This window comes from Panthera onca, chromosome D4 (genome assembly GCF_046562875.1).
Source record: "Panthera onca isolate mPanOnc1 chromosome D4, mPanOnc1 haplotype 2, whole genome shotgun sequence".
NCBI lineage: Eukaryota > Metazoa > Chordata > Mammalia > Carnivora > Felidae > Panthera > Panthera onca.
This window is the reverse complement of record NC_138351.1, coordinates 72258775-72283525: the sequence shown is the minus strand read 5'-3', so window position 1 is coordinate 72283525 and position 24751 is coordinate 72258775. Positions and strand designations below refer to the sequence as shown.

Genomic DNA, 24751 nt, shown 5'->3' with positions numbered 1-24751 from the left:
TAGTCAACATTTCATAGAATTTTTGCAGTGGGGTAAGGCAGAGATGTATTGCGGTAGCTGGGAGGGAATGTGGGGTCAAGTGAGGGTTTCATTTTAAGATCTAGCATTTTTGTGTGTTGTTGTGAACGACTCAGCAGACAGAGGGAAACTGAAGAAGCAGGGGAGAGAGGAAACAATTGTTGAAGTCGTGTTCTTGAGTTGGTGAGAGGGATGAAATCTCCCACACAAGTGGAGGGCTTGGTCTCAGCTCGGAGGCCATGAGTTTATCCACAGCCACAGGAGGGATGATGGAGGATCAGGGCACACATGCCCGTATGTCAGCAGACGTGGTGGGGAGTACATCAAAATCTTTTCCTGTTGCTTCTGTTTTCTCAGTGAACAAGCAAGCAGTCTCAGCATCCGAGAGAGAAGGGGAGGAAGCGTTGGACATGTGAGGACACAGAAAAAGGTACAAACTAACCGTGTAGAGTAGGCAAGTGAATGAGCTACTTAAATACAGTTGAATCACCTGGAGGCTCTAGGGGACCATTTGAGATTAGTGATCATCAGCGTAAAGCTACATGAGTTAGTGGAAGCACTGGATATTTCTGCCTCCATCCTCTCCTCTACTATGTATGAATTTCTATTCCCAGCCCCGAGTACACTACCTTCTCATTATAGATTTTTTTTTTTTTTTTTTTTGGTAAGTACGTACTGAATGGAGGAAGGAAAGAAAAATAAAAATTCTGCCTCTTATTTCCGTATTCAGTCCTTATAGATACCCTATTTCTGGCATTCAAAGATTAAAAAGCAAATCACTCTATACTTTGTATCTCTAGAGATAGATTAACAGTGATTTTTCTTTGGATTTACTTTGGAGATTCCATTTATTTTACTGAATATTTCTTATTTTTCTTCTGGTATGTCCGAATGATGAAGAACATTTCTTGGCACCCCTTTAACAAGACAAAGTCAGAAAAGATTTATTTTCTAACAACTGTTTCCCTTCCAGATAATGGCAAATTACATAAAACATTTCTAGGTCAACCAAGGCAACTGAGAAATTTTGACTTTGACCACGGCTGAGGCAATTTGCTGTGGAGATGGCTGGAGGCGCACACAGCCTCCTGAAGCCAGTTGGGGGGCTCTAATTGATTTCAGATGTGCTCCAAATAACACCGAAGATAAATGTCCCAGAGGTAGATTATTGGAGAGCTCTTTAGCTGTTTCTAATAAAACTTTCTTAAAAATTCCAAGTTTTTTTTTTCTACAGATGCATATAATAATTCTAGCATGAACTAGAGGGCCTGAATGCAAACTACACATGTTTGTTAATAATTTTCCATTTCCCCCTAATAATGAAAGGAATTCATGGTTTTGGTATGAAAGCTGAAAATTATGGATAACTTTAAAGAAGAAAATAGAATCACCAGATATTTACATACATATATTTATCTAGTTGTGATCATATAAAATGAAGTTTTGTGTATATTAATTTTTATGTGATATATTATGAGCCTTTGCTCTCATCATTACAAATTTTTTGAAGTATGAATTCAGTAGTCTTATAATATTGTATAGTGGTGTCTTTTCTTCTCAGTTTTCCATGTAGTCTTGGGGATTCATAGAGGTGTCTTAAGGGCCACCACAGGGCTTGGGAGAAGCAAGAATTGGGAGAAGCAAGACCAATGGATTCCATGGCTTCCCTTGCACTTTTCAAACAGGTTCACAATGAACTACTTTAGATACTGGGCTTCTGCACAAAATTCTCCTTAAAGAAGAGTTCCCAAGCATATCAAAATTTGAAATCAATTACCGGTGAGCCATAATTTATTTAATCATTTGGTATTTCATATTCAGTTTTTCTATAGTTCATATCATATCATGAACAATTTTGTACATACATATATATACATACATATATATACATTCACACATAATTCCATAATATAGATATATTAAATATAATAATGTATAAAATATATGAATAAATATATATATTTAAAATGTATAAAGTATGGGGGCACCTCAGTGGCTCAGTCGGTTGAGTGTCCAATTCTTGATTTTGGCTCAGGTCATGATCCTAGGATTGTGGCATCAGGCTCTGCACCGAGCACGGGGTCTCCTTAAGATTTTCTCTTTCTCGGGGCGCCTGGGTGGCTCAGTCGGTTAAGCATCCGACTTCAGCTCAGGTCATGATCTTACAGTCTATGAGTTCAAGCCCCGCATCAGGCTCTGTGCTGACAGCTCAGAGCCTGGAGCTTGCTTCAGATTTTGTGTCTCCCTCTCTCTCTCTGCCCCTCCCCTGCTCATGCTCTGTCTCTCTCTGTCTCAAAAATAAATAAAAACTTTAAAAAAAATATTTAAAAAAAAAGATTTTCTCTTTCTCTCCCTCTGCCTCTCTCCCCCACTCGCACACTGTCTCTCTCTCTCTCTTTCTCTGTCTCTGTCTCTGTCTCTCTCTCTCTGTAAAAAAAAAAAGTATAAAGTATATAAATATATAATTATTTTCTGGGATATGCAAATAGATAAAGGATATATAAATAGGTTTATAAATGGACCTGGATAGTGGGTCAGACATAGTATGTTATATTGTGCTCTGTAAATACAGCCCAGAGTACGGTTGTGTATCTTCAACTCCTAATGGCAATGTGGGAAAAGACTTGTCTCATAGCACACAAATTGCATTTTCCTGGTGTTATTTTCCATTTGTTGGTGAAAAAGTAACACATCACTGTTATTTTAATAAGCAATTATTTTATTATGGTAAGACTAGCCTTTATTCACATGATTATAAGTGATATTTTCTTACACAAATTTTCTTTGCTACTATTTTTATTGGGAGCAGTAGTGTTTTTCCAATGGCTTTTAAGACTTAGAAGTATGCTTTGCATATTAAGGGTATCAACTTTTTGCCTTATTTGTGGCTGTTTTTCCAGTACATCACTTAAGTGTTATGATAGTTTTTATATCATTTAACATGCTTTATGGAGTCTAATTTATCAGTTATTTGCTTTATGAATCTTTCATGGCCTTTACACTTGGAAAATCTCTTTCCATTTACTTAGACATTCATCTATAATTTCTGATATTCCAAAAGCTTCATTAAAACATTAATATTGGGGTGGCTGGGTGGCTTAGTCGGTTGAGCATCCAACTTCAGCCCAGGTCATGGGCTCGTGGTTCATGGATTTGAGCCCTGTGTCAGGCTCTGTGCTGACAGCTCTGGAGCCTGAAGCCTGCTTCAGATTCTGTGTGTCCTTCTCTTTCAGCCCCTCCCCGGCTCATTCTCTCTCTCTCTCTCTCAAAAATAAATAAACATTAAAAAATATTTAAAAAAATTAATATTAATTCACAGGAGTTTCCTTGGGATCAAGATATGCTTTGTTTTAAATTTATAATAGCTAATTTTAATGTTATTTTTTTGAATAACCCATACCAGCTTTATTGGATTATTAATGTAGGAGAATGCACTGATTTTATATATTGACCTTTTATACAACAATTTAGCTAAATTGTGTTGTTTGCTCTGGTAGTTTATGTGAAGAGTTTCTTGGAGTTTCTGAATGTTAAAAAATATCATCAGGAAATAATTGTTTTGTTTCTTCCTCTCCAACCTGTATGCCACTTATCTTTTCTTCTTTCCTTACCCCTCTGGCTAGGGCATCTGGTACAATGTTGAATGGAAGTATTGATTGTGAGTACCCTTATCATGTTCCTGTCTTTGAAGCAATGCTAACTTCTCACCATTCAGGGTTATTGTTATAGGTTTTCAGTAGATTCTGTTTATCAGGTTAAGGAAGCTCACTTTTACTTTTATTTGCTAGGAGTTCTTTAAAGTCATGAATTATTTTTGAATAATAAAAAATAATTTCCCTCATCCATTGATATGTTCATTTCTTTCCTATTCTATTTTGTGAAAGTGTTTAGATTAAACTAATTAGGTTTTCAGATGTGAACCCATCTGCAATTGAACACCATGTATTATTTATTTTATACACTGCTGGATTCAATTTGATAATATTTTATCTAGGTACTTTTTGATTTATATTTTTAAATAAGACTGGCCAATTCTCCTTTCTTGCAGTAGTATATACCTTGGAATCAAGGTTATATAAGCAATACAAAGTGAATTGGGGAGCATTCCTTATTTTTCCATCTTTTGGAAGAGAATATTTGATAGAGTTAGTCTGCAAAACCAAATGGGCCCAAGTAAACACTCGGTGTATGAGTGTGTGTGAGTGTGTGTGTGCATACATATTTCATAATAATAACAAATTTATTCTGGCAGGTTGTCTGCAGAAGTAGACATGAGCAATGGGACAATGTATACACATGAAAGTCCCCCAGTCAAGAATTAGTCTATTCACCGTTTTTTGAACTTGGGCTGGTGTGCCTTGCTTTGGCCAATAGAAGCAGCTTTGGTTGTGCTGTGCTACCTGTAGGCCTTTGAAGACCAGACAGCTTGGGTTCTGGTTCTCTTGACATGATCAGCCGCTGTGTAAAGAAACTCACACTAGATTACCAACAGAATCCAGGGGGAGAGATATTGATGGTGGGGGAGGGAGAGAGATGAGTGTGTGGGAGAGAGAGAGAGAAGAGAGGAAGGGAGGTGGGTGGGGGACAGGGAGGAAGGCCCAGCCAGTCTCAGTCCAATCCTGCCACCCCAGATGAAGCACCAGACACATGGTCAAAGACATCTTGGAACATCCAGCCCCAGCTGAGGTGCTGTAGTCCACACAATATGAGGTGGAAATAAACTGTCTATTCAGAGACATACCAAAATTTCAGAATCATGAGAAGCAATGAATGCTTTTTTTTTTTTTTTAATTTTTTTTTTAACGTTTATTTATTTTTGAGGCAGAGACAGACAGAGCATGAACGGGGCAGGGGCAGAGAGAGAGGGAGACACAGAATGGGAAGCAGGCTCCAGGCTCTGAGCCATCAGCCCAGAGCCCCACGCGGGGCTCGAACTCATGGACCGCGAGATCGTGACCTGAGCTGAAGTCGGACGCTTAACCGACTGAGCCACCCAGGCGCCCCAATGAATGCTTTTTATACTAAATTCAAATGTTATCCTTGGGTCCGTTTCTGTCTCTTATCATTTATGGGATTGATATCATCGGGCATTTTTCCTGCCCGTCTCTCACATTGCTGTTAATATTATTTCATTACATATTTTACTCTGGTAGTGCAATTCCCTTGTTTTATTCTGGATTAAAAAAATTTGTAGCTATTCCTGTCTCTTTTTTCATTCAGGTGAACTTCAGAATATTTTTGTCAATTTTCTAAACCCTTGGGAAATTTCATTAGAATTACATTAAAGTTATTAGTTATTTTGGGAAGGATATTTGCATTATTATCTTTACAACCCAAATCATGATTTGTCTTTTCATATTTTCAAATACTTTTGCATTCCTTAGTAATTATTGTAGTATTTACATTTATTACTTAATTCTTCACTCACTCACTCATTCATTACTAATTCAGAGGGTACATTTCTTTCTTATTTTTTTAAGATTTTTTCAATTGCAGTGTGGTTAACTCACAGTGTTATATTAGCTCCAAGTGTACAATATAGTGATTCAGCAATTCTCTACATGACTCAGAGTTCGTCATGATGGGTGTACTCTTAATCTCCATCACCTATTTCACCCATCGCCCCACCCACCTCTCTTCTAGTAACCATCAGTTTTCTATAGTTAAGGGTCCGGATTTTTTTTGTTTTGTTTGTTTTCTATTTTTGGTTTTGTTTTGTTTTGTCTCTTTCTCTTATTTCCCCCTTTGCTGCTGTTTTTTTTTTTAAATTTCTTAAATTCCACATATGAGTGAAATACGATATTTTTCTTTCTTTGGCTTATTTCACCTAGCATTTTGCTCTCTAGATCCATCTGTATTGCTGCAAATGGCAGGATTTCATTCTTTTTTAATGGCTGAATAATATTCTATTCTATTATATATCTATATATTATATATATTCCATTATCTATATAGCTATCTATTTACTATCTGTTATCTATCTATCACGTCTTCTTATCCATTCATCTATTAGTAGATACTTGGGTTGCTTCCGTAATTCAGCTATTATAAATAATGCTGCAATAGATACAGGGGTGCATAAACCCCTCAACTTATTGTTTTCATGTTCTTTGGGTAGATAACCAGTAGTGCAATTACTGGCTCATATGGTAATTCTATTTATAATTTTTTGAGGAACCTAAATACTATCTTCCACAGTGGTTGCACCATTTTGCATTCCCATCAACAGTGTGCAAGTGTTCCTTTGTCTCCACATCCTTGCCAATACTTGTGTCTTGTGTTTTTGATTTTAGTCATTCTGACATGTGTGAGGTTATATTTTGTTGCAGTTTTGATTTGCACTTCCCTGATAATGAGCATTTTTTCATGTGTCTGTTTGCCATCTGTATATTTTAACTGGATTATTTGCTTTTTTGGTGTTGAATTATTTAAGTTCTTTATATATCCTGGACACTAATCCTTTACTGGGTATGTCTTTTAAAAATATCTTCTCCTGCTCAGTAGGTTGTGTTTTAGTTTTCTTGGTTATTTCCTCTGTGGTACAAAAGTTTTATATTTTGAAATAGTCCCATCAGTTTATTTTTGCTTTTGTTTCCCTTGCCTCAGGGGACATATCTAGAAAGATTTTGTTATGGCCAATGTCAGAGAGATTACTGCCTGTGCTCTCTTCTAGGATTTGTATGGTTTCAGGTCTCACATTTAACCAGGTCCTTAATCCATTTTGAGCTTATTTTCGTGTATGGTATAAAAAAAAAAAAGGTCCAGTTTCATTCTTTTGCATATTGCTGCCCAGTTTTCCCAACACCATTTGCTGAAGAGGCTGTCTTTTTCCCCATGGTATATCCTTGCCTCTTTTCTCGAAGATTAATTGACCATATAATTGTGGGTTTATTTCTGGACTCTCTATTCCATTCTATTGATCTACGTATTTATTTTTGTGCCAGTTCCATACTGTTTTGATTGCTACAGCTTTGTAATATAACTTGAAATCTAGACTTGTGATACCTCCAAATTTGTTTTTCTTTTTCAAGATTGCTTCAGCTCTTTGGGGTCTTTTGTGGTTCCATACAAATTTCAGAATTGTTTGTTCTAGTTCTGGAAAAAATGCTGATGGTATTTTGATGGGGATTGCATTACATCTGTAGATTGCTTTGGGTAGTATGGGCATTTTAACAATATTTTTTCTTTCAATACATGAGCATGGAATGTCGTTATTTGTGTCATCTTACATTTGTTTCAGCCGTGATTCATAGTTTTCAGAGTACAGGGCTTTCACTTCCTTGGTTAAGTTTATTCTTAGGTATTTTATTATTTTTGGTGCAATTGTAAAGGATTGTTTTCTTAATTTCTCCTTCTGTTGCTTCATGAATAGTGTATGGAAATGCAGTGAATTTCTATACATTGTTTTCTATACATTCCTGCAACCTCACTGAATTCCTGTATCAGTTCTAGTAGTTTTTTGATGGAGTCTTTGAGGTTTTCTATATATAGTATCATGTCATCTGCAAATAGTGTAAGTTTTACTATTTCTTCCTTACTATTTCTTCCTTTCTTACTATTTACTATTTCTTCCTTTACTATTTCTTCCTTACTAGTTTGGATGCCTTTCATTACTTACTCTTGTCTGAGTGCCGTGGCTGGGACTTCCACTTCTGTGTTGAATAAAAGTGGTGAGAGTGGCCATCCTTGTCTTGTTCCTGACCTTAGGGGAAAAGCTCTTAGTTTTTCCCTGTTGAGTATGGTGTTCGCTGTGAGTTTTTCATGTATGGCTTTAATTTTTTTAAAAAATGTTTTTTTTTAATGTTTATTCATTTTTGAGAGAGTGTGAGAGAGAGAGAGAGTGAGAGAGAGCAAGCTTGAGCAGGGGAGGGGAAGAGAGAGGGAGACACAGAATCTGAAGCAGGCCCCAGGCTCTGAGCTGTCAGCACAGAGCCCAATGCAGGGCTCAAACCCACGAATCATGAGATCATTACCTCAGCCGAAGTCAGATGCTTAACCGACTGAGCCACCCAGGCACCCCTCATGTATGGTCTTTATTATGTTGAGGTATATTTCCTCCAAACCTACTTTGTTGAGTGTTTTTATCATGAATGGAATTTATACTTTGTCAAATGTTTTTTTCTGCATTTATTGAAATGTGCATTTTTTCTGCATTTATTGAAAAACCATATGACTGTATGGTTTTTGTCCTTTCTCTTAATTGATGTGACGTATCACATTGGTTGGTTAATGAATGTTGAACCACTATTGCATCCCTTGAATAAATTCCACTTGATTGTGGTGAATGATTTTTTTTTCAATATATGAAATTTATTGTCAAATTGGTTTCCATACAACACCCAGTGCTCATCCCAAAAGGTGCCCTCCTCAATACCCATCACCCACCCTCCCCTCCCTCCCACCCCCCATCAACCCTCAGTTTGTTCTCAGTTTTCAAGAGTCTCTTATGCTTTGGCTCTCTCCCACTCTAACCTCTTTTTTTTTTTTTTTCCTTCCCCTCCCCCATGGGTTTCTGTTACGTTTCTCAGGATCCACATAAGAGTGAAACCGTATGGTATCTGTCTTTCTCTGTATGGCTTATTTCGCTTAGCATCACACTCTCCAGTTCCATCCACGTTGCTACAAAGGGCCATATTTCGTTCTTTCTCATTGCCACGTAGTATTCCATTGTGTATATAAACCACAATTTCTTTATCCATTCATCAGTTGATGGACATTTAGGCTCTTTCCATAATTTGGCTATTGTTGAGAGTGCTGCTGTAAACATTGGGGTACAAGTGCCCCTATGCATCAGTACTCCTGTATCCCTTGGGTAAATTCCTAGCAGTGCTATTGCTGGGTCATAGGGTAGGTCTATTTTTAATTTTCTGAGGAACCTCCACACTGTTTTCCAGAGTGGCTGCACCAGTTTGCATTCCCACCAACAGTGCAAGAGGGTTCCCGTTTCTCCACATCCTCACCAGCATCTATAGTCTCCTGATTTGTTCATTTTGGCCACTCTGACTGGCATGAGGTGATATCTGAGTGTGGTTTTGATTTGTATTTCCCTGATGAGGAGCGACGTTGAGCATCTTTTCATGTGCCTGTTGGCCATCCAGATGTCTTCTTTAGAGAAGTGTCTATTCATGTTTTCTGCCCATTTCTTCACTGGGTTATTTGTTTTTGGGTGTGGAGTTTGGTGAGCTCTTTATAGATTTTGGATACTAGCCCTTTGTCCGATATGTCATTTGCAAATATCTTTTCCCATTCCGTTGGTTGCCTTTTAGTTTTGTTGGTTGTTTCCTTTGCTGTGCAGAAGCTTTTTATCTTCATAAGGTCCCAGTAATTCACTTTTGCTTTTAATTCCCTTGCCTTTGGGGATGTGTCGAGTAAGAGATTGCTACGGCTGAGGTCAGAGAGGTCTTTTCCTGCTTTCTCCTCTAGGGTTTTGATGGTTTCCTGTCTCACATTCAGGTCCTTTATCCATTTTGAGTTTATGTTTGTGAATGGTGTGAGAAAGCGGTCTAGTTTCAACCTTCTGCATGTTGCTGTCTAGTTCTCCCAGCACCATTTGTTAAAGAGACTGTCTTTTTTCCATTGGATATTCTTTCCTGCTTTGTGAAAGATTAGTTGGCCATACGTTTGTGGGTCTAGTTCTGGGGTTTCTATTCTATTCCATTGGTCTATGTGTCTGTTTTTGTGCCATGGTGAATGATTTTTTAAAATGTATTGTTGGATTCAATTTGCTAACATCTTGTTGGGGATTTTTGCATCTACGTTCATTAAAGATATTGACCTGTGGTTCTCTCTTTTTGTGGCATGATTATCTGGTTTTGGAATCAGGATAGCGCTGACCTCATAGAATGAATTTGGAAGTTTTCCTTCCTCTTCTGTTTTATGGAAAAGTTTGAGAACTATTTTTTTAAATTTAATTTTTATTTATTTTAAGAGAGAAAGAGAGCACAAATGAGGGAGGGGCAGAGAGAGAGGGAGAGAGAAAATCCTAAGCAGGCTCCATGCTGTCAGTGCAGGCCTGATACAGGGCTTGATCTCACGAACTGTAAGAATGATTCATAACCTGAGCCAAAATCAAGAGTCAAACACTTAACTGACCGAACCACCCAGGAGCCCCAAGTACTGTTTTTTACATGTTTGGTAGAATTCTCTTGTGAAGCCATCTGGTTCGGAACTTCTGTTTGGAGTTTTTTGATTACTAATTCAGTTTCCTTTCTGGCAATCAGTCTGTTCAAATTTTCTATTTCTTCCTGCTTCAGTTTTGGTAGGTTATATGTTTACAGGAATTTATCCATTTCTTCTAGGTTGTCCAGTTTGTTGGAATATGCTTTTTCATAATATTCTTTTAAGATCCATTATATTTTTGAGATGTTGGTTGCTATTTCTCCTCTTTAATTTCTAATTTTGTTTGAGCTCTCTCTCTCTCTCTTCTTGATGGACCTGACTAGAAGTTTACCAATTTTGTTGATCTTTTCAAAGAACCAGCTTCTGGTTTCATTGACTTTTTTTAGTTTTTATATCATTTATTTCTGCTCTAATCTTTATTATTTCCTTTCTTCTGTTGGTTTTACATTTTATTTGTTCTCCTTTTTCTAACTCCTTTAGGTGTAAGTTTAGGTTATTATTTGGGTTTTTCTTGCTTCTTGAAGTGGGCCTGTATTGCTATAAACTTTTAGAACTGCTTTTGCTGTGTCCCAAAGATTTTGGACCATTGTATTTTCATTTTCAGTTGTCCCCCATACATTTATTTCTTCTTTGATATCTTAATTGACACATTTATTGTTTGTAGCATGTTATTTAATCTCCATGTATTTTGTGGTCTTTCCAAAATTTTTCTTGTGGTTGCTTTATAATTTCATTGTGTTATAGTCAGAAAAGATGAATGGCATGATTTTGATCTTTTTGAATTTGTTGAGACTTGTTTTGTGCGCTAACATGTGATCTATTCTGGAGAATGTTCCATGTGCACTTGAAAATAATGTGTATTCTGTTCTTTTAGGATGGAATGTTCTGAATATATCTGTTAAATCCATCTGGTCCAGTGTGTCATTCACACACTGCATGTTTTACTTGTAGATTTTCTGTTTGGATGATCTGTCCATTGATATCAGTGGGGTGTTAAAGTCCCCTACTATTATTGTATTACCATTGATTAGTTCCTTTGTTTGTTATTAACTGCTTTAGTATTGGGGTATTTCCATGTTGAACGCATAAATATTTACAATTATTATGTCTTCTGTTGGAATGCCCTCTTAATGATTATGTAATGTCCTTCTTTGTCTCTTGTTACAATCTTTGTTTTAAAGTCTACTTTATCTAAGTATTGCTATCCTGGCTTTCTTTTCACATCCATTTGTATGGTAAATATTTCTCTACCCCCTCACTTTCTATCTGCATGTATCTTTAGGTCTGAAATGAATCCGTTATAGGCAGCATATAGGTGGGTCTTTTTGTTTTTATCCATTCTGTCCCCCTATGTCTTTTGATTGGATTGGAGTATTTAGTCCATTTATATTCAAAGTAATTATTCATAGGTATGTATTTATTGCCATTTTGTTATTTGTTTTGTGATTGTTTTTTGTAGATCTTCTCTGTTCCTTTCTTCTCTTGCTCCCTTCTCTCACCATAAGTTGGCTTTCCTTTCTCTTTATTTTCTTGAATATATATTACTGGTTTTTGATTTGTGGTTACCATTTGTTTTGTATATAACATCTTAGGCATATAGCAGTCTATATTAAGTTGATGGTCACTTAAGTTTGAGCCCATTCTTTACTCCTCTCCTCCCCACATTTTAGTTATGTGGTGTCATACTTTACATCTTTTTATTTTGTGAGTCCCTTGACTGATTTTTATAGATAAACTTATTTTTACTGGTTTTGCACTTCCTACTTTGCTTACTTTTACTTATGGTCTTTCCTTTCCATGCAAAGAGTCCCCTTCAACATTTCTTATAGGGCTGGTTTAGTGGTGATGAATTCCTTTTACTTTCATTTTTTTGGGAAACTTGTTATCTCTTCTATTCTGAATGATAGATAGCCTTGCTGTTAGAGTATTCTTGGCTGCAGTTTTATTCCTTTCAGCAATTTGAATATATCATGCCATTCCCTTCTTGACTGCAAAGTTTCTGGTGAAAAATCCACTGATAGCCTTATGGGGTTTCCCATGTGTGTAATTATTTTCTTTTCTCTTGCAGCTTTTAAAATTCTCTCTTTACCACTATTTTTTAGACTTGTTAATTATTATGTGTCTTTTTGTGGATCTCCTTGAGTTAATTTTGTTGGGGTATCTCGGTGCCTCCTGGATCTGAATTTTTGTTTCCTTTGCCAGATGAGGAAAATTTTCAGTTATTATTTCTTCAAATAAATTTTCTGCCCCCTTTTCTCTCTCTTCTTCTGAGATCACTTTAATGCAAATGTTATTAGTAGATGGAGTCACTGAGTTCCCTAAGTCTATTCTCATTTTGCATAATTCTTTTTTTCTCTTACCTGTTCAGTTTGATTAGTTTCCATTACTGTATCCTCCAGGCTGCTGATTTGTTCTTCTGCTTCCTCTGACCTGCTGTTTATTCCATCTTGTGTATTTTTAATTTCAATTGTGTTCTTCATCTCTGAATGATTCTTTTTAAAATCTCTTTGTGAAGGGTCTCACTAATGTTCTCCACTCTTAACTCCATTGAGTATCTTTATGATCATTACTCTAAAGTCTCTATCAGGCATATTACTTATCTCTGTTTTGCTTAGGTCTCTTGCTATAATTTTGTCCTGTTCTTTCATTTGGGACATATTCCTCTGTCTCATCATTTTGTCCAGCTCTCTGTGTTTGTTTCTGTGTTAGGAAAGTCAGCTAAGTGTCCTGCTCTTGAAAGTAGTAGGTGGGGGACACACTATTACTAGGTGGTGGTGGTCCTCTGCCAGAGGCTAAGCTATAGCCAATGGAGGCCAATATGCAAAACATGTATGGGTGTGATGTGCAGTGCCTGCAAGTTTTACAAGCTGGTTCTCTGCCACAGGGGATGTGCAGCTTCCACTGAGACCAGGGCTGGCTGGGCCCATCTGCAAAGCATGTGGGGGCAGGTGTACAGTTTTAACAAAGTGTGCATGTCCTCCATGGGAGGTGACTGGTGGCTGCTTCTGGGACTGAAGCCCTGCAAAGCAGGCAGTTGGGAGACTTGGTGTTGGCAAGGTTTGTTGGGGGAGGTGACCCACAAAGCCAGGACTGAGGCTAGCTGGCCGCACGGGGTGGGGTGCTGTGTAAGCAAGTTATGTAGTAAATGCTGGTGCCACGCTGGTTCCCTGAGGTGGCTGTGTGTTTGTGCTGGGAGGGGGCTGAGTAGGGGTGGTAATGGCACCTGCCATATCCTTTGTTCTGGAGGTGTCTCCCAGTGATCTCTGTCCTTCTGGGCTGGTAAAGAATTCTCCCTTCCCTATGTCCCAGGCGTTTCTCAAACAGATACTTGTATGCTGAATTTCTGTGGGCTGTTGTGCTGTCTCCTTAAGAGTGGGGACTTGGCTTCCTATCATCCTCTTTTTCCCAAAGCTGAGCTGACCAATTGTTAAAGTTCCCAGCTTTAAGTCACTGGTTGTAAGAATTCATGAAATTTGGCCCCTCTAGTTTTTACCAAATATTGTGGGGATTCATCTTCCCTGTGCAGGCTACCCAGTGTGATAGTCTTTTTCTCTCCATACTGGCAGCTCCCTTCCTCCTACAGACAGGCCCACATGTCCGTTTAGCTCCCTATCAAGTCTCTGTCCTTCCTACCCATCTGATGTGACCTCTTCTCTACATTTAATTGTGGAGCTTATTCTTCTAGTCTTTGGGCCATTTTCTGGGTTATTTGCATGAATATGAGTGTTACCTAGTTGTATCCATAGGAGGAAGTGAGCTCAGGGTTCTCCTATTCTGCCATTTTCCCTGGAACCAAAGGACACATGTCTCATTGAGCTCAAATTTACAACCCATTACTAGCGAGTGTACAGGACTTTATAGAATGTGCTTTGGATACTAATCCTGTCACCTGGTATTATTTTATTCTCTCCTTCACCCTCTTTTTTATTTCATTTTTTATTTTATTGTGGTTCTGATATATTAGGGCTATCTGGAATCATACTGCAATACATTAATGACTGAACTTTTATACCCACACCTTGCTAGGTCATTGGATCCAGGCTGCCCCATGATGGGTATGACCATGGAGAAAGCAGTTCTAGGTAGAGGAGGCTGACCCTGAAGTTTCTGTCAGCTGGAGGCTTGCTACTGACCACATTCCTCTTAGCTGAGCAGTGAGTCCATTCTTGAAGGGGGACCTGGACAGTGTATTGCTGTGTTCAGCACAGTTCTGAGAAACTTGGGAAGGTCATGTCTTTGGCCATGCCAAATGGAGGTGGACAAAGTGGTTCTCTAAAGTATCTGCTGTTTCTTGCTGTTTTAAATTCTCTGTTTCTCTCAACAACAGCTTTTCCTCTTTTCCCTGATGGGTGTTTATTTAACTTGCTTTAAAGTCACTGGAGAAGCTTGACTTACAGCTTTGATGTAAAGAGTGACTGCAAGACCCTCAGCATGTAGCTGTTCACACATAAGCCACAGCAAGGCACAGCCCTGACAGAGCAAGAGGCCCCATTTCTGGCCCTGGAAGGAGATTCCAATTAAATAGTATTCATGGACTTACATTTAATTGAAACCTTTTGGCATGCCATTTTCATTGTTTCATCTTTCTATAGTGTTTTTGTGCTTGAAGATTTGCATGCAGTGCTAACTCCTAGACTTTCTGTAAGTAAATAGACCTAAACTTTCATTAATACATAAATTGGCTGCCATTTGCATTTCTCTCCATCTGGAATATGATGTCTCATATTTCCAATGGACATTTTGTCCCTGAAGCAATTTAATCAAATTCATCTGATGCCATCATTTTTTTAAAAATCTGTAAATTAAACAAAATTATTTTTCTCTTTTTATATTACGTGTTTCTTAAATCTCAATTAAACATTTTCCTTAGGATCGTTATCTACGGAAAGGAAGACAAATTTTGAAATGGATATAAAGGGGGGCACCTGGGTGGCTCAGTCAGTTGAGCTTCCGACTTCAGCTCAAGCCATGATCTCATGGCTTGTGAGTTCCAGCCCTGCGTCGGGCTCTGTGCTCATGGCTCTCGGAGCCTGGAGCCTGCTTTAGGTTCTGTGTCTCTCTGTCTCTCTCTCTCTCTCTGACCCTCCCCCTCTCACGCTCTGTCTCTCAAAAATAAACATTAAAAAATCTTTTTGAAATGGATATAAAGGTAGCAGAACCCCAAACAGGTTTTTTAAAATAAATTATGTAAATAAACAAGTTATTTACATAGTTGTATGCATTGAATTTCCAAAGAAATATAAAAATCTATTTACAATGAGATACTCTCAGGAACTAATTTAAAAGAGAAATCTGTGATTAAGGTATTGTAAACAATTAATGGCAACTGTTTAATAATGCTTACTTAGATATGGTGCTGCCAAATATGCTTTTACTTATTTTAATTTTTAATTTTTTCTTATTTTTTTAAATGTTTTTTTTTATTTTTTTATTTTTGAGAGAGAGAGAGAGAGAGACAGAGTGTGAGCGCGGGAGGTACAGAGAGAGAGGGAGACACAGAATCTGAATCAGGCTCCAGGCTCTGAGCTGTCAGCACAGAGCCTGATGTAGGGCTTGAACTCACAAACTGCGAGATCATGACCTGAGCCAAAGTTGGGACCTTTAACCGACAGAGCCACCCAGGTGTCCCCAAATTTGCTTTTAAAACACAGTGTATGATATGCTCTTTCCCATTATTTCATTAGGCTCTTGTTGGTATGTAACACTAAATAAATAAAGACCCTAAAACCAAACCAAACTAAATGAATAAAGCCCCGAGAAACTACAGGTACTAGGAGACCACATTCCAAAGAACAGAAGGAAATTCCATCTGCTGCTGTGACACAGAAGCTGGGTTGAATCTAAAGGATCATGACCTCTACCCTCCCCTACTAACGCCATAGTGCACGGCAGGTGGGAAAATACAGCAGAAGGAGATTTTTACTCGTCTCCAGTCTCTGGCCTTAGCTCTGAGACATGGAAGGCTTGCAAGCTGGCCCTCTTCACCACCTCATATATATGCACTTTTTTTTTTTTTTTTTTAATTTTCAACGTTTTTTATTTATTTTTGGGACAGAGAGAGACAGAGCATGAACAGGGGAGGGGCAGAGAGAGAGGGAGACACAGAATCGGAAACAGGCTCCAGGCTCCGAGCCATCAGCCCAGAGCCTGACGCGGGGCTCGAACTCACGGACCGCGAGATCGTGACCTGGCTGAAGTCGGACGCTTAACCGACTGCGCCACCCAGGCGCCCCTGCACTTTTTGATAAGGGTGCCAAGTATGCTTCTCTCTCTCCAGTTCCTAGCTCCCATCAATATCTTCTCTTTTTCACTCATGGCAGCAACCTGACGGTTTCACAAACTATAGGAGAGGAATACAAGGATGTGTTGTTTCCCAAGAGGTGTATTTACTTCAGTTGAGAGGTAATAGGTCAGGGAATAAATGGAAAGAATGTGGAGGGTGGTAGGAAGCCTTTCTGGGTAGTAGACCTGAACAGAGTAAAACCTCAGGCTGTAGCCAGAGGCCTAGAGCCACACTAGAAGGTGGGGTACATCAGTGGGTCTGAGGTGGAGATCCAGTCAGGATGCAAATAAAGGGAAGAAGAGTGAAGATAATATACCTATTCTAGTGGAAGGCAAAATAAGGTCCAAGTTGATGTCTGCTTAAGCATGAAAAACAAGACAAAATGACATGCAGCCTATGAAATGTCCTTAAATTTGCATTTTTCATGCCATTACAACATAAGCATTTAAAAAATGTTATTAGAAAGTTACTTGCAACATATTTCAATGGCCATATATTACACTGAATGGATGTACTAATAGTCTCTTAATCTCCTAGTCTCAGGTATTTGTATTATTATTTTTCACTAACATAGACAAAAGTGTAATAGCCAAATCGGTGACAAAGATCCTATTGTAATCAATTTTTTTATTAGAAGGGAATTCTAGAACTGTGATTACTGGTAAATTACGACTAGTTTTTAAATTATCTTACTATACACTATACGGTTACTTTCCAAACACTGTAGCACTTTTTGCCACCACCACCAATTTATGAGAATGCTTATCTTAGTGGACAGCTACCATCAGTGGGCTCTTGTGTTTGTTTTCTTTTAACAACATCATGCCTGAAAATATTTCTATATTATCATTGTAATAATTTCCTTAATTAATAGGAACGTTGAACATTCACAATTATTGGAAGCAATGATTATTATACTCTCTCTTTTTTTTTAAATCTAATGTTTATTTATTTTGAGACAGAGAGAGAGCGCAAGTGGGGGAGGGGCAGAGAGTAGGAGAGAGACAATCCCCAAGCAGGCTCCATGCTGTCAGTGCAGAGCCCAACATGGGGCACAATCTCACAGACCGTGAGATCATAACCTGAGCCAAAATCAAGAGTTGGTCACTCAACTGACTGAGCCACTCAGGCGCCCCTATACTCTCTCTCTCTTTTGTGAAATCTCTTATCATATATTTTCATTTATTGTGCTAGTACTAGGAAAAATTTTAATGGTTTAATTTTCTATCCAGGTAAAGGGGGAAGACAGTTTTGTGATAGTCAAATTATAGGTTATATCACTAAATTAAACCATGAGAGCCATAAAATCCTCAGTATTTTTGAAAGCCTATTTTTAGAACTTAAATATCTATGATTTAGAGTGCCTGGGTGGCTCAGTCAGTTAAGTGTCTGACTTAGGCTCAGGTCATGATCTTGCAGTTCATGAGTTCGAGCCCCACGTTGGGCCCTGTGCTGACAGCTCAGAGCCTGGAGCCTGCTTTGGATTCTGTGTCTCCCTCTCTCTGTGTCTCTGCCTCTCCCTCGCTCTGTCTGTCTCTCTCAAAAATAAACATTAAAATTTTTTTTAAAAGAACTTAAATATCTATTATTAAATAGTAATAATTATAGTAATATTAATGACATATTTGTTATTTTTTGCTATGTATTTTAAGTATTAAATAAAAATTGTTTTAAGGTAAGAACTATATTTTATTTTGTTAATAGACAGGAAAAGCAAGACTTAAAGGGACAGAACTAGAATTCAAATCCGTGTGTGACTCCAATACCTAGATTTCTACTCTTTGGACATAGTCCTTTATCACATTCACACCTGCAAGTCCTTTTTGGAAACATTATACTCTCTTGTTTAGCTCTCAGGATTCTGTAGCCTTTAGCTGTTTTTTTTTTTTTTAAGTAACACTTTTAAGAATGGAAATATAGTCTTAAAATTAATCATTATCCTAGGAAAACATAAATTTTGCTGGGTCAGTAGTATAAATTATTATAATGACAGTAATTGAGAATGTTTGTAAGATATTTCATATTTTACACACTATCTCACATATCCATATTTGCAACATATTGTGAAATAAAAAAGGAATTTATAAAACAGCATGTATCTCCGATCCTAATTTTGTTGTAAAATATGTATGTCTTCACAAATATCTGCAAATATATGCATCGTCAAAATACAAGTGTATATTCTAAAACACACACTAGTGAGTGAAGTTATGAGTAATTTTTAATTTTTTAAAAACTATAACATTATGTATTCTTTTTATACATCTTATTCTTTTTATAATTGTTGTGCTTGATTATTTTTTATATTTTAAAAGCAACCTAAAGAGAATTAAAGGCAAATACCAGACTTAAAAATTTTTATGTATGATTAACATATTTGATATATAAAGAGTCTATATAATTTTATCAGACACAGATAGGAAACCTATTGTAGATTGGTAAAACATTATGACACTCGATCCTTATAGTAATCTAAGGTACATAGGACAGATTTTTTTAGACTAAGAAAGTACTACTTAGAGAAATTGGAGTGATTTTTTTTTCAAACTCAAACAATTAATAATTTATGAAGCCAGCACTAGAATTAAAACTTTCTGAATATGAAAAGTCAGCTGTAAACTCTTAAATCAATTAATATTCCATTTTTAAGGACAAACATAGCCAAAGAAAGCAGCTGCAGTTCCTTGTAACTAGAAAAATAAGAAGAAAATGTCTTGGAGAAAATGAAGTCAGAACTTGGAAAATCAAGTGGTGATGGGAACCCCCCAGGTTGCTATCTGATGGTGGGTGTGCTCTTTCATAATGGAGCCAGTAGTGTGAGGACACCCTGAAAATCCAGGGGTGTGGTGCCCATGGAAAATAATTCCAGCTGGCCTCTGGCTTCCCACACGGGAGGGCCAATCCTTGCTGGATGCAGTCCAAATTACTCTGAGAGGCACCAGCCACAACCGTGCTAGTGTGTCAGCTTCAGAGCCAGATTTTCTCCTGACTCACATAAACACGGCCCAAATGTGCAGCTCCAGAGCCAAGTCTCCATTCCCTACTCACAAATTTCTGTTGAAATTGTTAGTTATTTCAAATACAGTTGCTTAAAATGGCTTAGTCTGCTCTGCAGACTTTCATTACTCTCCTGTGTCTCCTAAGTGGCTCTCCTAAGAAGCAATCATCCCAGAGCATTCCTGTTCTAGAGAGAGTGGAACTCAGGTGGATCAGGTTAGTTCCTTGGGCTTCCTTCAGTTCTGATATATTGTTGGACAAGCAGTTGGACTGAGGTCCCATCTTCACCAATATCCAGAGAAGAACTTCCCAGTTATGAAATAGATCCAGATATACAAGCTGATATAGCTTTAGATACACTAGTGTGGGATCCACGATGTGACCCAGAGAAGTCTTAAATCCTTAGCCAGCATTGGAAGTGAGTATAAGGAGATGATGTTTCTTTATGAAATTTTGGAATCTGGGTTGAGAAGGGGAGCAAAAAATAGAACCTAGGAAATTTTGATGGAGATTTTAAGATAGCCACACAGTTGGAGTGACCAAACTCCATGTTTTCATGGAAGTGAAAAACAGTGATGTTCAAGTAAATAGTATGGTATCAGTGTCTGGTAAGGGTGACAGAATAACGTAAGTGCACTGCCCTCTTTGTTTTGGTCAGCTTTTTTGTCTTGTTTTTTTGGTTGTTCAGCACCTATTGCAGTATCTTTTGGAAATGATCTTTATTCCCATTAAATACAGTTTAGCGGGCCAGGAAGCCTAAGTGGAAGTTCTGTGCCTGAAGTTTGAACTAGAAGCAGAATGATGAAAGGCTATTAATTCTTGGAGTTAATTTATTATGGCCTCAGCTCCTGGGGCAACAGTATGCTTGTTTCCTAAACTCTTTGGAGCAGTCTAGTGTCTGTATGTTCCTTGCTTGGTTTCCAAACCTTCCCTCCATCTGGTGAGCTTCCCTGTATCTTTCCAGTCAATTCCCTGTTTGTTTTTGTTTTGTGTTTTGTTTTTTGAGAGAGAGAGAGACAGAGGGAGGGCTAGAGAGAGAATCCAAGCAGGCTCCGGGCTCAGTGTGGAGCCCAACATGGGGCTCAATCCCATGACCCTGGGATCATGACCTGGGCTGAAACCAAGAGTCAGATATTCAGCCAACTGAGGCACCCAGGCACCTTTCCTTATTTGTTTAAGTTAGTCAGTATATGGTGATCACAACCAAAGAAACTTAACTAATACTCGAATATTCCAGGTGAGGCAAAGTAATTCAGTTTGAGCCTTGTGATGGTCACAGTACTAGCAGTATCCTGAGTCATTATAGGCAGTTCTATTTTTTGAGAGAAGAATGGAGCTATAATTCCAAAAAATTAAAATGATCAGGAGTGAAGGAGGTTACTGAAGGCAGACACAGCAAAGTAATAAATTTACTTCATAATTTATTTAGAGCTAGGATGGAGAATGTGAGTTGATTTCTTTTTCCCTACAGCATTTTGTTATGAAAAATTTTAAACATACAGCAAAGTTGAACAAATTTTACAGTGAACACCCCTATGTCTACTATCTACATTCTATTATGAGCATTTTACTCTACTTGCTTTGTCACATGTCTATCCAACCATCCCTCTATTAGTCCATCTTATTTTTGATGATGTAATTCAAGGTAAGTTGCAGGCTTCAATATATGGATATCTGTGTATTGTATTCTGTATGTCATCAACACGATCGAATATTAGTTTATGTAAAACCTACATACAATGTAAGTTTTTTTAATGTAAAACTTACAGTGAAATGTACAAGTCTTAGTTATTAATTTCCCGAGTTTTAACAAGTGCACATACTTGTTTCTATGGGTCTCTAATTATAGGGGTACTACAACATTACTGGAAATGTAATTATATGGAGAAAATTGTATTTAACACAGCTATTCTCGGGGAGAGTTCTATAGGTTGTTGAAGAGTGTTTTGCCTACATAGGCCCTTGGGGTGGGAAGAATTGGCTGCTAGAAAGCAAGCTCTAGTCACAGTCAGTGGGTCTGTGATTCCAGGGTAGTGTAGGCTGAGGTCCTCCTGACCAGCATTCAGTTGGTTTCTCCTTTAGGTAAAGGATGCTCATATACCTAAATAATATCCATTTGAAGGTATACAAATGATTAGCTACCTGTAGTGTGAAATTATCTGTACGAATCCTCAGATGTCTCTGGGCCTGAAGTGAAAGGAAAATGCATGCTGACTAAATGTATGACAATTCTTTTTATGTCACTTTAATTACTAATTAGGAGACACATATTAGGTCTTAGTTCTTGTGCCCTTGCTACAGAATACTTGACTGAGAAGACTGGCAAGAAGGAGGAACAGTGGGTAGAGTTCTAAATTCATGAATGGTAGGCTCTGGACACTGGAACGGGATGGGCTAGAGTCTGGTTAGGACAGAATAAACTCCCTTTCTTCTACTCTTTGTTTTTCCTACAGAAGAATCTGTAATTGTCTGTGGTTGTCATGAATTAGTAAAACTCCAGATTCTGATATAGTCTCTCTACTTTTCTACTACCATTTCCTGCCCTTGACAGAAGAGGTGATCTGACCACTTAGCATAATTCGATTTTAAGCTTGACCCGACAGGGGTCTTTCAAAGGGTTGCCTTCACCTGGAAATAAAAGAAGTATGTGGTTCAATGAGACATCACCTCATAGCAGTTAGGATGGTTGTTATGAAAAGGACAAGAGATAACAAATGTTGGCTAAGATGTGGAGAAAAGGAAATCCTTATATACTATGGGTAGGGATGGAAATTGGTTGCAGTCATTATGGAAAACAGTATAGAGGTTCCACAAAAAGTGAAAAATAGAACTTCCGTTCTACCATATGATCTACAATATGCTCCAGCAATCCCACTCCTGGGTATATATCTGAAGGAAACAAAATCACTATTTTGAAGAGATATCCCCACTCCCATATTCATTATAGCATTGTTCACAATAGCTGAGATATGGAAACAACTTAATGTCCTTTGGTTGATGGATAGATCAAGAAAATGTTGTGTATGTATGTAATGGAATATTATCAGCCTTAAAAAAACAAGGAAATCCTGCCACTGGTGACGACATGGATGAACCTGAAGGGTGTTCTGCTAAATGAAGTAAGTCAGATAAAGACAAATACTGCATCGTATCACTTGTATGTGGCATCTTAAAAAAAAGCCAGTTTCATAGAAACAAAGAATAGAATGGTTGGCTGGGGCTGTGGGTAGGCGAAAATGAGGAGATGCAGATCAAAGGGTACAAACTTTCGTCTGTAAGATGAAGTTCCGAGGATCTAATGTATAGCATGGTGACCATACTTAATAGTATGGTACGGCACACTTGAAATTTGCTGAGAGTAGATCTGAAGCATTTTTAACACATACGCACACACACATGCACACATGCACGAGAGTTAACTACGTGAGGTGATAGGTACACACTTAATTATCTTGGTCTTGGTAATCATTTCACAGTGTCAAATCACAAACAATATCAAATCATCAAGTTGTATACTTTAAATATATACTCTTTTTCTTCTGGGGATTTATTATTCATCTCTTCTATAAGAAGATCTTGTTTCTGGTGACCCTCTTTAAAAACTCAAGATGGTTGGATCGAGATGGTATGCAGACATAGGGGTTCTGACTCTTTGGGAGCACACACCGAAACTAGGGCTGAAAATGGGAATCTCTAGGTGCTTGGCTGCCACAGAGCCCTAATCACCTTGAGGTTTTCTGGCTATGGGTCCAAAAATTATGGAAGCAGCCAGTTGTCACAATGTATTTTCATATATAATTTTTCTTATAAAATTAACTTCACTGTTCCAAAAAAAAATTTCATAACTTGTCATCTTAATTGCTGCTAGCATTTTGTTATGTGTTTCCTCTCAGCATGCTTTATAAATATGACTTAGGCTGGGGCACTTGGGTGGCTCAGTCAGTTAAATGTCAGACTCTCGGTTTCGGCTCAGGTCATGATCCCATGGTTTCATGAATTCAAGGCCTGGATGGGGCTCTGCGCTGACAGTGTGGAGCCTGCTTGGGATTCTCTCTCTCTCCCTCTCTCTGCCTCTTCCCCATTTGTGCTGTCTCTTTCTCAAAAAGGAATAAAAAAATTTAAAAAAAATATGACATCTGCCCATTATGTTTGTATATTTTATATTATTTTTACCTTTATTATTCAATCTTAAGATGTTTCCCAGGGCGTATCTTTTAGAGTTAACTTAAAATTTAATTAGAAAATTATTTTCTGAGGATTCCAAAGTATTTCAGTGAGTTAACTGATGATGGGATATTTAATGATTTTCCAATTCCTAGTCATATTTAGGTTGTCTCCATATTTTACTGGTATAAATAGCACTGACATGGGTGCTTTTTTGTACATAATATCACCATGCTTTCGTGCTTATGTACAAGTAGGAATGGAAGTTACTACTAAGGGCTATTACCATTTGCTGAGGAATGTGCATGTCCTATCCTCTGCACATGTAAGAACAGGTCACAAAGGGTAAAGAAAGAGAGAAAGCTAGCTCGTGAAGACAGTATAGATGTCTCCACTACCTGTGCAGGGTTGGCTAACTCTCCCGTCTACCAGCAATCTAAGCCAGGGAGCCTATTTTGTAGCGGATACACACTTCTGCCCTTTTGTAACTTAATATTTTAAATGTTGAAATACTTTTATTTACTTATTTTTTAAATGTTTATTTTTGAGAAAGAGAGAGAGAGAGAGGGCAGGGTGGGAGTGGGGGGGCAAGCAGGGGAGGGGCAGAGAGAAAGGGAGACACAGAATCCGAAGCAGGCTCCAGGTTCTGAGCTGTTGGCACAGAGCCTGACGTGGGGCTTGGATTCACAAACCCCGAGACCATGACCTGAGTGGAAGTGGGATACTTAACCGACTGAGCCACCCAGGTGCCCCTAAATATTTAAATACTTTTAATTGCTTAACATATTATTTGCCATTTTGCACTCATGCTGCTACTTATTTTACTTATGGAATTTTATATATGATTCCAAAACTTTTATACTGATAATGGCATAAATAACATACATTTCTCCTTATCATTATTATCAGCATCATCTCTACCAATGAATGAATATTTTTTGCTTTTCAGCCCAAAGTTTTAAGGCATTTTTTGTAAACCTGAAGTTTATTTTGTTTGTTAACCCCTTTTTGTGCCTTCCTTTACATTTTTTATTATTTTAAGATGTTTTCATTAAGTTGAATTTCTAGGTTAAATTATGCAAATATTCTGTGGCTCTTTATTCGTGGTACCAGATAAAGATGCCGCATTTGTTGTAGCTTCATCTACATTCAGTGTTTTTAAAAATCAAA

The 24751-nt window shown here is 37.8% G+C and overlaps 1 protein-coding gene across 1 annotated transcript in view; it reads left to right on the top strand.

Moving 5' to 3' along the window:
• LPAR1 (lysophosphatidic acid receptor 1) overlaps nucleotides 1-24751 on the top strand; it is a 359348-nt gene that overhangs the window by 111629 nt on the left and 222968 nt on the right. The window contains exons 6-7 of the mRNA XM_078436595.2: nucleotides 376-448; nucleotides 1704-1797. The gene's annotated coding sequence lies outside the window, so the exon portion shown is untranslated. The remainder of the gene's footprint in view (nucleotides 1-375; nucleotides 449-1703; nucleotides 1798-24751) is intronic.